General features: G+C 35.0%; 1 pseudogene; it reads right to left on the reverse strand.

The window, feature by feature from the left end:
* Positions 1 to 8,857: 8,857 nt before the first annotated feature.
* The window catches only part of LOC139438001 (retinal guanylyl cyclase 2-like), a 51,043-nt pseudogene continuing 44,548 nt past the window's right edge, over positions 8,858 to 15,352 (reverse strand).

A 15,352-nucleotide genomic window follows, 5' to 3' on the forward strand; every position in this document is an offset into this window, starting at 1 on the left:
GGGTAAAAGTGGAAGGTGTGGGGAGTGGGCATATGGGAATCCCTTATTTTTATGTAGCATTTTCTGTAATCTAAGTATCTTTTAAAATTAAATAAAAGTATATTTGTAAGAAATGAGGATGAGTTTAGAATATTCAAAGATAAATAGACCCTGATGGACTTTTTAAACAAGTGACCAGCCTTGCAGGAAATGCTAAAGGGAGTGGTACAGTTAAAGAAAAGAAAAGAAAAGAAAAGAAAAGAAAAGAAAAGAAAAGAAAAGAAAAGAAAAGAAAAGAAAAGAAAAGAAAAGAAAAGAAAAGAAAAGAAAAGAAAAGAAAAGAAAAGAAAAGAAAAGAAAAGAAAAGAAAAGAAAAGAAAAGAAAAGAAAAGAAAAGAAAAGAGAAGAAAAGAAAAGAGAGGATTGTAAGACTGTCTAGAAATGAAGATTGTATGACTAAAAGTAACTAAAAGTGTAAAAAGTTTGGTGAAAATAAGATATGACAGATAAAACTCAGGTCAAAATGGGTTAAACTACCTGATCAAATGACTCAGAAGGGTGACATGGATAAGAAAATATGATTCTTCTATATGCTGTCTACAAGAGACTCACCTGAGACCCAAGGATACAAATAGATTAAAAGTGAAAAGTTACAAAAAGATAGTCCACACATGCAGGAACAACAACAACAACAAAAGTTGGAGTACTGATAATTATATCAGATGAAATATACTTAAAAGCAAAGATCTTATTAGAGACAAGGAAGGATATTATATATTAATAAAAGGAGTAATTCACCAGGAAGAAATAACAATCATAAATGTATATGCATATAACCAGGGTCTCCCAAAATACATGAGGCAAGCACTGACAAAACTGAAAGAAGAAATAGATGTCTTTACAATAATAGTTAGAGACTTCAATACACCACTCTCATCATTGGACAGGACATCTGGGCAAAAGATCAATAAAGAAACAGTCTGATTGAATAGTTTGATAAATGAATTAAATCTAAGAGACATATACAAAACATTGCAGCCCAAAACAGCAGGGTATACATTCTTCTCAAGTGCTATGGATCTTTGTGCAGGATAGACCATATGTTGATTCATAAAACAGATCTCACTAAATTTTAAAAGACTGAAATTATACATAGCACTCTCTGGCCATAATGGAATGAACCTGGAAATCAACAACAGGCAGAAAAAGGGAAAATTCACAAATATATGGAAATTAAACAACTTATTCTTAAATAATAAGTGAGTCAACGTAAAAATTGGAAGAAAAATTAATAAATATCTCGAGACAAATAAAAACAAGAATACAACATATCAAAACATATGGGATGCAGTGAAGGCAGTGTTGAGAGGAAAATTTATACCCCTCAATGCTTACATTAAAAAAAAGAAGAGCTAAAATCAATGACCTAATTACACAGCTGGAGGAATGAGAAAAAGAACAGCAAACTAATTCTAAACCAAGCTAAAGGAAAGAAATAGTAAATATCAGAGCAGAAATGAATGATGAACAACAAGAACAAATTAGAAAATAGAGAGAATCAACAAAAGCGAAAGTTCTTTGAGATCAATGATATTGACAAACACTTGATAGACTGGTAAAGAGAAAAAAAGAGAAGATGCAAATAAATAAAAACATAAATAAAAGTGGGACATTTATACCAATACCACAAAAATAAATGAGATCATAAGATGATATTATGAACAACCGTATGCCAATAAACTAGACAACAGAGATGAAATGGACAAATTCATAGGAACATGCAAATAACCTACACTCGCCCTAGGAAGAATAGAAGATTTCAACACATCAATCACAAATGAAGAAATTGAAACAGTCATCAAAAACCTCCCCCAAAAGAAAAGCCCTTCAACTTATGGCTTCACAGATGGATCCTACCAAGAATTTAAAGAAGACTTAATACCAATTTTACTCAAAATCTTCCAAAATATTTAACAGGAGGGAATTATGCAATCTCATTTTATGAAATCAACATCACCCTAATACTAAAGCTACATAAATATTTCATGAATAAAGTAAATACAAATGCATTTCTCTAATGACTATAGATACAGAAATTCTCAACAAAATCTTCACTAATGGAATCCAACAACACATTAAAAGAATTCTTCATCATGATCAAGTGGGTTTTCTACCAGGCATACAAGGGTGGTTCAACACAAGAAAATCAATCAGTGCAATATATCACATTAATAAATTGAAGAACAAGAATTACATGACCATCTCAATTGATGCAGAAAAAACATTTGACAAAATACAGCATCCTTTCTTGACAAAACACTCTGAAAGATAGATATTGAGCAAATGAATGGAATTTTCTCAGTGCGATAAAGGGCATATGTGAAAAACCCACAGCTAAAACTGAACTCAATGGTGAAAGACTGAAAACTATCCTGATGAGATGGGGGAAAATTAAAGGATAGCTACTGTCACCACAGCTGTTCAATATAGTGCTAGAGGTTTTAGCTAAAGGAATAAGGCAAGAAAAAAAAATAAAAGGAGTCAAAATTGTAAAGGAAGAAATAAAACTTTTGCTACTCACAGAAGACATTATTCTACACCTAAAGAGTCCTGAAAAATCTACAATGAGGCTACTAGAGCCAATAAACAACTTCATCAGAATGGCAGGATACAAGATTAATAACACAAAATTAGTAGTGTTTGTAGGCACTAGTAATGCACAATCTAAGGAGGAAGTGATGGGGGAAAATCCATTTACAATAGCAACTAAAAGAATCAAATATTTAGGAATAAGCTTAACCAAGGACATAACGGACCTGATTCAGAAAACTTCAATGCATTGCTAAAAGAAATCAAAGAAGACCTCAATAAATGGAAGGACATTACATATTCATGGATTGGAAGACTAAATATCATTAAGATCAAAATTCTACCAAAATTGATTTACAGGTTCAATGCAATCTCTATAAAACTTCCAATATCCTTTTTTAAAGAAATAGAAAAGTCAATTATTAAATTTATGTGGAAGGGTATGAGGCCCTGAATAGGCAGAAACATCTTAGACAGGAATAATGAAGTTGGAGACTCTCACTTTTGGACTTGAAATCATATTACCTAGCTAAAATGGTAAAAAAAAAAAAAAAAAAAAAAAAACACACAACATGGCATAAAGACAGACATGTAATACCAATGGAGCAAAACTGATAGTTCAGAAATAGACCCTCACATCTATGGTCAAGTGATTGTTGACAAGGTTGTCAAACCCATCCAGGTGGGGCAGAACAGTCTATTCAATGAATGGTGCTAGGAAAACTGGGTATCCATATCTAAAAGAAAGAAAAAAGACCCCTGCCTCATGCATTATACAAAAATTAACTCGAATTGGGTCAAAGACCTAAATATAAAAAGCTAGAACCATAAAATTCCTAGAAGAAAATGTAGGGAAACATCTTCAAGACCTTGTGGTAGGTGATGGATTCTTAAACCTTACACTGAAAGTACAAGAAAAAATGGGGGGCGGGGATGATGAATTGGACTTCCTAAAACTGAAACACTTTTATGCTTCAAATGACTTTGTCAAGAGGGCAAAATTAGTAAGGGAACAAATTGTAGTTGTGATGTGGAGAGGGTGGCCACGGAGGCCGGGAGAGGCAAGACAAGATACGGTGTGGAGGTATTTTCAGGATTTGGAGTTTCCTAGGTGGTGCTGCAGTGACGGATGCTGGACATTGTGTGTCCTGTCATGGCCCACTAGGTAGACTGGGGTGAGAGTGCGGACTACAATGTGGACCACTGTCTATGTGCTGCAGCGGCTCTCCAGAATGTATTCACTGGGTTCAGTGGATGTGCCACAATGATGGAAGAGTTTGTTGATGTGGGAGGTTGGGGTGGGTGGGGTGGGAGTCTATGGGGACTACTCAATGGGAGAATATATTTTGAAGTTATATCTGACAAGGGTATGCTATATAAAGAGACCATAAAATTCAATGGTAACAGGGCAAGTGATACAACTAAAACATTGGCAAAAGACTTAAATAGACATTTTTCCAAAGAGGAAACACAAACAGTGAAAAGGCATATGAAAAAAATTTTCAATATCACTAGCTATTTGGGAAATGCAAATCAAAACTACATGAGCTTTTATCTCACACCTCATAGAATTATTTTTCAAAAAGAAGAAAACTAAAAGTGCTGAAGAGGATGTGGGGAAATAGAAACACTCCATCACTGTTGGTGGGAATGTAAAATAATGCAACCTCTGTGGAAGACAGTTTGGCAATTCCTCAGGATGCTAAATACAAAATTGCCATATGATCTGGCATTCTCCCTACTAGGAAAATATCCAGGAGAACTGAAAACAGGGATGCAAACAGATATTTGCACACTGATGTTCATAGTGGCCTTATTCACAATTGGCAAAAGATGGGAACAATCCAAGTGTCCATCAACCGATGAATGGATAAACAAAATGTGATATATATTTATGATGGTGTACTATGCTGCAGTAAGAAGAAATGAAATTGCAACACATATGACAACATGGGTGAACCTTGAGGACATTAAGCTGAGTGAAATAAGCCAGGCACAAAAGGACAAATATTGTATGGTCTCACTAATATGAACTAAGTATGAAGTATAAATGCATGGAGTTAAAGCCTAGAGTATACTGTACTAAGTTTCAATTTCAAAAGCAAAGGTTCATAAGTACAGTCATCACGATCAAGGGTCCGTCAATGGTCCACACTCCTTCAGTAGACATTGCCCCCATACTCAGGGAATTCTTGCTGTCCTATTAGAGAATATGGCAGAGCATTTCAGAATGGGAATTTGATATTTCTTTGGTTCTTTTGTGGATCTCCATCCACTGTGACTATGCCCCATGAACACTTGATCTCTTTCATATGCCTTATAGGTATGGTCCAGGTGAACCTCCTCCCATATATACCCCATTTCTGACACCCCACACCAATGATCCTCCCCTGCCACTGTTGTAACCTTTCTGTGATTCAAAACTTCTTCAAAATTGAAGCCAACAAAATTATCAGATACAATTAACAGGAAAATTATATAATAATAATGGTTTTAAAAATAACAAATAAAATGATTTTTTAAAGTTTTAAATAATATAAAAATTAAAAATATAAAATTTTTAAAAATGTAACATTATGTCTTTCATCACTGCAAGTTGTGTTGTCTTGTATGTACAGTAACTTTTGCTTCCATTTATTTGCCCAAAGTTTTTTTTTTTTCATTTTGTCTTCAAAGAAGCTTTAGGTTACAAAAAAGTCACGTACAGAATATAGGTGATTCCCATATACCCAACGTCCTCTCCCTTTTCCTCTTTCCTCTATTAATAATATTTTACATGTGGATGGTACATTTGTTACAATTGATGTACAAATATTGAAACATTGCTATTAACCAAGGTCAATTATTTACATCGTGGTTTACATTTTGCTGCATATACTTTTATATATTTTGATGAAGTTTGATGGCATGCCTAAATGTTACCCCCTGAGAGCCTCCTTGTTGCTCAAATGTGACCTCTCTCTAAGCCAACAGTCAGCATATAAACCATTACCTTCGCTCACTCCCCTGCATGGGACGCGACTCCTGGGGATGAGCCTCCCTGGCACTGAGGGATTACTACCAAGAACCAACTAGCAATGCAACTTGAAAAAGACCTTGACCACAATGGAGTAGGAGTAAAGAGAACGGAGTTTATATGGCTAAGAGTCTTCAAAGTGAGCTGGGAGGTTATTTCAGAGGTTATGCCTATACACATCTCAGCAAGATCTCATTGACTGCCAAAGTAAATATTACCTCAAATTTCAGAGCTCCTGAGAGCTCTGGAGACATCCAGACACTATAGTGAGGGCAGACAGCTCAAGAGTTTGGCACCCTGCCATTGGGCCTTACTTTGGAATTTACACTCTCCAGTGTGATAGATAGAGTTAGACTCAGTTGTGTTTTCCCTACACATGGCTTTGCTGCCCCTCTATCTGAACCTATAATTAGTACTAAAGTTGATATTTGTATGTCTAAGAGACTTAAATCTTTTGGTTTTTCATATGACTGATGGGTCCTGAATCTTAACAGACTTGGAACACCTACTCTCCAGTTCACTGAATTCACCTAGGAAAACTAACAATGAGATGATGACTGACAATGACAATCTCAAGGAACAGAGAGAGCCCACAACTGCAAGAAAGTCCCATCCATCTGCCACATGGGATCTAAGCACCCTCTCAATTAGAGGTGGAGTGGGAATCACCATCACAGGATCCTCAGGATTGGAGAATGAATGATGGACTAGACTAGACTTAAGTTGTTCTACTTTAAGCTTGCTGTGATCCTAGAAATGGAAGTACTTTTATCATTGATGTGGAGACAGTAGCCACTGGAGGTTCTGAGGGGAGAGAGAGAGAAAAATAGGCATAATTTGGGAGCATTTTGGGGACTTAAGAATTATCCTAAATGGCATTGCAATGACAGAAACAGTCCGTTGTATATCTTGCAATAACTTGCAAAAATGTGTGTGAGAAAGTGTAAACTGCAATGTAAGCTATAATCACTGCTTAGTGGCAATACTCCAAGATGTGTTCATCAATTGTGGTAAATGTACCACAGTAATGAAGGATGTAGTTGATGTTGGAAAATGTGGGAGGGCTAGGGAGTGGGGCATATGAGAATCCCCTATATTATGTTTTTTGTGTAACATTTATGTAATCTAAGTTTCTTTTTCTAAAACGTATATTTTAAAAACCTAGAGTATAGATTATTAGGAGGTAAGAGGTGGAATGAGGATTACTGGTGTTTAATGTATTTAGAAGTTGTAAATAACTTGACTGTGAAAGTGAAGAAATGGTGAGAGTTGATGGTAACACATTATAATGACTATAACTAACAAGTGGTTTATAAATGAGATTGTGGCTGAAAGAAGTAGCCTAGGGACATAAATGTCAATTGAATGAAAGCTAGAGAATAATCTAGGGACTGAATAACTTAGTGAACCCGGTGGTGAATGTTCACTGTGGTTAATAATACAAATACAAGAATGTTCTTCTATGAACGAGAACAAATGTACATCACTAATACAAGACATCAGTATATGGGGATGCATAGGAAAATACAATTAATGTAAGCTATGGACTATAGTTAACAGCAATTTTGTAATATTCTTGCATCAATGTAAAAAAAGTTACCATATCAATGCTAAGTGTCAACAATAGGGGAGTATGGGATTTTTTACTTTTGGACTAATGAAAAACTTCAAATATTTACTGAGGTGATGACTGCACAACTCTGTGATGAACCTGAGAGCCTCTGAGTGCACTATTTGGATTCACTGTGAAAGGCATGGAACTGTATATCAGGGTGAACCATATGGTGGAAGATGGACTCTCATTAGCAGTTCAAATATGAGAGTGTTCTCTCTTGAAATATAAGAAATTCACAATACTAATATTTGGTGTTAATAATAGCGGTGGATGGAAAAATATACCAAATGTAAGCTATGGACCATAATTAGTGGTAATAGTCTGATGATGTTCTTTCATGATCTGTAACAAAATCCCACAACAATGAAGGTTTGGTGGAGGCTTGATGTATGGAATTCTGCACATTATACATGATTGTTTTGTAAGCTCACTTAAAATTAACTACATTCTGTGGGGTATTATTCTCACTTATATCCTGCTCTTGTGCAGATAACTGACACTTTTTCCCTACACAGTCCAGAAATACTCACTATCTGACTGACCAACAGTCATTCTAGGAACTAACTCAAATCACTGTGTTCTTCAAAAATGAGAAAATATCTGACAGATTCTTAAAGGCCAGGTACAGAGAGATGTTTATTTTCCCCCTACCAATTCTACTCTATAGCCTTCCAACCCTACCAAATAAAACACACTACAATTCAACACAGAAATTCTTCCACAGACTCAGAGAATCGTGTTTTATCTGAGCTAGAAGGGAACCTAAAGAACTCTTAGCCCCACAATTCCCAACTCTGGTTGCATAGATAGGGCAACTTAAAACAGTAATGCCTGGGTCCCACTCAATACCAACTGAATAAGAATTGCTGATTGTTGAGCCTGGGCATGATATTTATTTTAAGTTTCATAAGGAGATTCTAGCATGAACCATTCCTTCATTTTACAAATGAAAAATTCAGTGGAATGCCTTATGCTCTTGAGATTTACTTTAGAATATTTGAAGTGTCAATACATTTATAAAAGGACCAACCCAGTCCATATGACGTTCAAAAGTTATATGATTACTTTATATTTTGTTTTTCAACAATTAGAGTTGTTAATTCCCTAATACCTCAAGTTTAAATTTAAAGGAAACCCTTGCTCTGGCTAAATTAAATATAAGACAAGATCCAGAGGTTTTCTGCCATTAAATTTAATCAAATCACTTAGGTACACTGAGGAAATATATGACATGCCTATCTTGGTGTTGTAGTTCCATGGCAATTACATATACAATGGAAGAGAGCATTAACTTGGAAAATCCAAAGAGTGGACAATCCAAAAACTCATTCCTGTTCTGTTTTGGACTTTATTTGTAGTTATTGTTGAAGTTTAGAGTGTTTGCTGCTCTTGGGAATATCCTCAAACAAATCAAGAAAGCCACACTGAGAAGGTCTCACTTAAGAGGAGCAAAGATTCAGTCTAAATTCCCTTTTACCTCCAGCTTAACGCTTTCCTGCTGAGAAGAAACACTTCATCTCTCCTTATGCAAGATTTTTCCTGATTGTCAAATTCCAGAATCTTAGAACAAGGGGTATGGGTTGGCCTCTTAAAGCCTAAAAGGCAGAAACTTAAGTGAAATAAAAAGAATTTGTATTTTACATAGCAGAAAGTACCTGTTACTGAGTCAGTAAACACTGAAAAAAGACACAAATGAACTTTAAAGGTTTTAATTATACCAGAGGATAACATGTATAGAAGAACGGCTAGACGCTGAATGGAAAGTTTACCCCAAACCCTTCTCTGCACAAAAATGACTGTAATCATTCCATCACAGACAAGTGACTCAGAATCAGTTCTTCTATTACTTCTATCTATATTTTCTGGAATGGGGGACATGATAAAGTGTTTGGGTCTTATGGACTGTTTTCCACCTGCGTGATGAATGCATGAAGCTGAAAGATCAATGAAGTTACAAGAAAGTAGATTAGTTGCTAAGCAAAATCATTGTCAAAAATGTCAACTAAATAAGTCTATAGTTAGATCCAGACAAGTACCTGGAAAGACTTTTCCAAAAGCGTCAGTATTTTTGCCAAAGAACTAATTCCTAAATCACTGTCTCATTTTGAAACCCCAGAAGACTACAGATTAGATAGATGTTGGTATTTTACCTCATAAACTGTTATGTGGAAGTTTACACAGGTAGATGGATTTAGACTTCCCAAAAAAGGGAAAGCCTTGGGGACCTCCCACTTTAGATCTCTGAAGTGATCTAGTAGGTTATACTGGCATGACTTCCTCTCTGTGAAAGGATTGGAAAGAAAGGTTATGAACAAAATCTCATGAATTAGGACAGAGCATTGAGCTATGTATTTTTTTTTCAAATTCTACTCAATTTATTCATTTCTTAAAAAAATATTACATTCAAAAATATGAGGTCCCCATTCACCCCCACCGCCCCCACCCCACCACTCCCCCCACAGTAACACTCTTCCCCATCATCATGACACATCCATTGAGCTATGTATTGATACTGTGCTTACTTGTTCTTTTTATTCTTAAAATGATACAGGTAAGAATTAAACCTGTAAACGTAAGATTGGTTAATTTTCCTTATTCCTCATCATTTTTTTAATTTGGGTAAGGGTTCCTTTGTTTCATCTCCATATACCACAAATAAAGGTGAAAGTGTCCAGGTGATTCCATCTGCTAGCAAGGATTAAAAATCATATATTTGGGGAGCAAAAAGGAATGCCAGTCATAATCTAATCTGGGAACCTCATTTTATGGACAATAAATGGAAATCAAGGGGTGAGCTAAGTTTCTCAATATCAAACAGCTTTTTAACAATTTAATTACAAGGAGTGTTGTTTATAAAAATCTAACATTTTCAAAAAAATCAAGAGATTAGCTAGGAAAGAATCATAACCTCCTCACTCTAATGTCTGCCACTTTTCATTGTACCATCCTGAATGCCGTCCTTCTATGATAGGAAGATTAATAACAGAAGATATCCCAGAAAGCAGTAAGATGGTGGATAATGAATAGATCATGTGCCCATGATTTATGAGTCTGATAAATAACCCAAATTCTCTTCTCTTCAATTTCTTAACTTGTACACACATGAGTCTGATAAGAAGAGGCTGGCAACTGCACAGCTGAATGAAATTAAGAAGGGCCATCTGCAATCTGTGCTAACATTTCTAACTGAACTTCGTTGTCTTCAACTGAACCAGCAGACATATTTCATGAGTATAATAATAAGCCAACAGATTCTTCATATTTTTCTCCTTGTTGCAAAAAGTACCTTTCTTAGAATCACAGCAAGTCAGAACTGACAGTTACATTTGGTGTTGTCTAGTATAGCCTCCACTCCCAACTCTAACACTCTCATTTTAAAATGAAGAAACAGAAAACTAGAGAGGGATATAGGGGCTGGAAGAAGAAAATCTAATGGTTACATTTCCTGGTCCTGTGCTCTTTCCACCACGTCATACTTTATTTCACTCTTGATTGACAAATAATAATAATCTTAAGTACTTTTCAACTTTCAGCTATTAATTGTCTTTGATTAGCTGAAGATCACTATTTGACTTAGTCTTGCATTAAGTACAATCCCCCTAAACTATCACAGCCCACATTCTAAGACAATGATAAACTATAACCAGTCCCCAATGTGCTGAAACCACAATATCTCAAGATTCTGAAAAAATGTAAAACTTGACTCTTCACATAACCTTTGCATCAATATGAACTCTCCCCAACAGTACAAGGTCAGGGAGAAATCTCCTTCCCTTTCATTCTTTATTTTCATATCTCAGCAGGAGCACCTAGATCTGTATATTGACGTATAGTCCTCTCCATGAAGAGTAAAGGATAAAATGAGAGAATCTGTAAAAATCCACATACATTTGGGCTTTAGCTTTACTTTCTTTAAAAAACTTCTTTTCCTTACCTTTCTCCTGACCAGCCAGATTTTCTAGACTGAAATAATTTTATATTCACTAAGAGTTTACTTTCAGACATTCCATTTGGATGGAATTCTTGGCTTGGCTTCCTGGCTGATTAGACACAGCCAGCTGTAATTTTGTGACTACACAGCAATTAAGGAAAATGTATGCTTCCCTATCTTTTCCCATCAGAACTCTTGATACAAACCAAATGCCAAAATGAATCTGTAGGCCAAGAGCTATGTTCCTCTAGGGTAATGCCATCCTTTTCTACCTGGGTCAAAAGAGTAAAAATAAAAAGAACTTTCCCTATAAGATTACCAATCCCTACTACTACTCATTATTCTTTCACTCATATGGGGAAAAGTGGTGTTGATTTTTTTTATTCTTATTATGCCAAAATTTATTTGGAAGTGAAAGAAAAGATCGACCAACATGAAAAAGATTCTAAATCTTAGGCATTTTGATCATCTGAAGGTAGCACTGCTCAGCTATTAATGCTGATTTTATGAGAACTAGTATGCTTTAGTCACCCAAATACAGTTTATGTCTCAGCACAAAAGAGAGAAGGCATAGGTGGAAGTTTTATAGATTTCAATGGCAAGACCTATACAAAAAAATTTCAGTTACATTTATTAATTTGATCTTTTAGAGCCAAAACATCTAGGTAATTGTCATGAACTGTCATTTAGATGTGAATACCACCAAAGAAGTAGGGATTTTAATAATTAGTTTATTGTAATTGACCAAAACTTTACATTTTGCTATATTTAGATAATGACTTATAGCCATCTGCTTTTACTACTGATCACCCGTTTATGGATGAAATGTCTTAAAGCATCTAATTCTTTTTTCTTATTATTGAGTTATGTATTGCAATTGCTTCGAAGATTGTATCTAGTATTGATCCTTTTTACTGAAAGTAGTAAATGTCATACAAACCATATTGGGTATAGCAGATCCAAACAAATTCCACCGTCATGACTCCTAGGGACTCTGGTGGCTTCAAAAATGGAGACTAGTAACAATGAGTCTTTATGCATAGGGTGGAATGTAGCTTTCAACCAAAATGTTAGTTTTGGCTTTCAGCAATACATTTCTAAGAACATATCAACCTCCTAAAAGGATCCGATGATTTCAATAAATAAGAGGCAGGGTAGAAATTGAGAATTAAACCAAACGCTGAACATTTCAATTGATTCCACCTGTGCAGGGTATTATCAGGTAAATCCATTCTCACCCAGTCAACTTGTTTAAAAATATATACCCTTCATTATCACATTTAGGCAAATGACCAGACTGGTCACACAATAACAATTCTCAGGTCTAGTATAACAGTTTAGCAATGGTAAATGTACACGGGGGTAATATAATGTGCTTGCATCCTCTCTCTATATCATGCCACCAACAAACTAAAATTTGCAAAGACAAATGTCTTTATCATGGTCACGCAGAGTGACACAGGGAGACACAAGCCCCCATTCAGGCTACTATTTCTTTTATTAGAAAATTTACAAAACAGTCATGCACATGTGTAGAATTCTCATACAACACCCCTCCACCAACACACTGCTTTTTATGGAACATTTATTACAGATTATGAGATAGTATTGTCAGACTATTACCACTAACTATATTCCATAGTGTATATTTGGTATATTTTTCCATACCTCCTATAATTAACACAGTATATCTTTGGCATTGATGCAAGAATATTACAGTATTGTTGTTAACTATAGCCCATAATTACAGTAATTATATTTTCCCATGCTTCTCCACATTCTTACCACCTTGTAATAGTGATGTACATTTGTCTAGTTCATAGAAAGACATTCTTGTATTTTACTATTAACCACATTCTCATCCACCCCTGGGTTCACTATGTTATTCAGTTCCTAGATTATTTTCTAACTCTCTTTCAATTGACAATTACATCTCAAGACTACCCTTTCCAGCCATATTCCCATTTATAAACCAGCTGCATTAGTTATATTCACTATAATGTGTTACCATCAACTCTATCCATTTCCACACTTCTATAGTCAACTAAATGAAAACTTCTACATACATTAAGCATCAGTACCCCTTGTCAGCCCTCCTCTTATCTCTTAATAGCCTATACTCTAGGTTTTAACTGCATGCATTTATTCTTCCTATTTAGTTCATATTAGTGAGACCATGCAATATTTGTCCTTTTGCATCTGGCTGTTCTTACTGCAGCATAGTACTACATCATATGTATATACCACATTTTGTTTATCCATTCATTGACTGATGGGCACTTGGGTGTTTCCATCTTTTGACAATTGTGAAAAACACCACTATGAACATCAGTGTGCAAATGTCTGTTCACGTCACAGTTTTCAGTTCTTTTGGATATATTCCTAGTACAGGATCACAGGCAGTTCTGTATTTACATTCCTGAGGAACCACAATCATCCACAGAGCCTGCACCATTTTACATTTTCACCAACAGTGAAGAAGTGTTCCTATTTCTCCACATCCTCTCCAGCACTTACTGAGGTTTTTTTTGTTTGTTTGTTTTTTAAAAAAATAATGGCCATTCTACGATATCTCATAGTTTTGATATGCATTTACCTAATAGTGAGTGATATTGAACATTTTTATATGCTTTTTGACTATTTGTATTTCCTCTTTAGAGAAATGTCTATTTAAGTCTTTTGCCCATTTTTAAATTGAATTGCTTGCTCTTTTAATGTTGAGTTATATGATCTCTTTACATAAGCAATCCTTTATCAGATATGTAATTTCCAAATTTTTTCTTCCATTAAGTGGGCTGCCTTTTCATTTTCTTGATAAAGCCCTTTAAACCACAAAAGAGTTTAGTCTGAGGAGGTCCCATTTATCCATGTTTTCTTTCATTGATGTGCTCTTAGGGTAAGGGTTATGGATCCACCGACTGCTACCAAGTCGTTTCCCTATATTTTCCTCTTGAAGCTTTATTATCTTTGATCCATTTTGATTTAATTGTTTATAAAGTGTGAGCTAGGAGCTCTCTTTCTTTTTATTGCATATTGATATCCAGTTCTCCCTGCACCATTTGTTGAATGGACTGTTCTTCCCCAACTGGGTGGGTTTTACAGCCTTGTCAAAAATCACTTGACCGTACCTGTGAGGGTCTGTTTCGGAACCAACAATTTGGTTCCATTAGTCTATGTGTCTATCTTTATGCCAGTACCATTCTGTTTTTTATCACTATAGCTAGGTAATATGATTTAATGTCCAGAAGTGAGAATATTCCAACTTTGCTCTTCTTTTTAAGATGTTTCTGGCTATTCAGAGCCCCTCACCTTTCCAAATAAATTTGATAATTGTGGTTTCCACCTCTCTAAAACAGATTGTTGGAATTTTTATTGGGATTGCATTGAATCTGTATATCAGTTTGGATAGAACTGATATCTCAATGATATTTAGTCTTCCAATCCATGGAATGTTCTTCTAATTATTTAAGTCTTTTTTAAAATTTCTTTTAACAGTGCATTCTAGTTTTCTGAATATAAAGTGCTTTATGTCCTTGGCTAAGTTTATTGCTAAATATTTGATTCTTTTAGTTGCTATTGTAAATGGAATTTTTTCCTGACTTTCTGCTTAGATTTTGCATTAAGATTATATAGAAACACCACTGATTTTTGCATAAATATCTTGTATCTTGCCACTCTGCTGAAATCATTTATTAGCTGTAGCAACTTGGTTGTAGATTTTTTGCAGGTTTCTAGGTCAATTATCATACCATCTGCAAATATCAAAAGTGTTAATTCTTCCTTTCTGATTTGGATACATTTTATTTCTTTTCCTTGTCTGATTGCTCTAGCTAGAACTTCTAGCACTGTATTCAACAGCAGTGGTGACAGTGGGCATCTTTATCTTGTTCTTGATCTCAAAAGGAAAGCTTTCAGTCTTTCAAAATTGAGTACATTAGCTGTGGGTTTTTCATATATGGCCTTTATCATGTTGAAAAGTTTCCTTCAATTCCTGTCTTTTGTAGTATTTATATCAAGAAAGGATGTTGTATTTTGTCAAATGCCTTTTGTGCATCGTTGATATGATCATATGATTATTCTTCTTTGATTTATTAATGTGGTGTATTATACAGATGGCTTTTCTGGTATGCCTGGTATAAAATCCCACTTGATTGTGATGGATAATTCTTTTAATATGTTGTTGGATTTATTTAGCAAGAATCACATTGAGGATTTTTGCATC

This window comes from Dasypus novemcinctus, chromosome X (genome assembly GCF_030445035.2).
Source record: "Dasypus novemcinctus isolate mDasNov1 chromosome X, mDasNov1.1.hap2, whole genome shotgun sequence".
Classification (NCBI taxonomy): domain Eukaryota; kingdom Metazoa; phylum Chordata; class Mammalia; order Cingulata; family Dasypodidae; genus Dasypus; species Dasypus novemcinctus.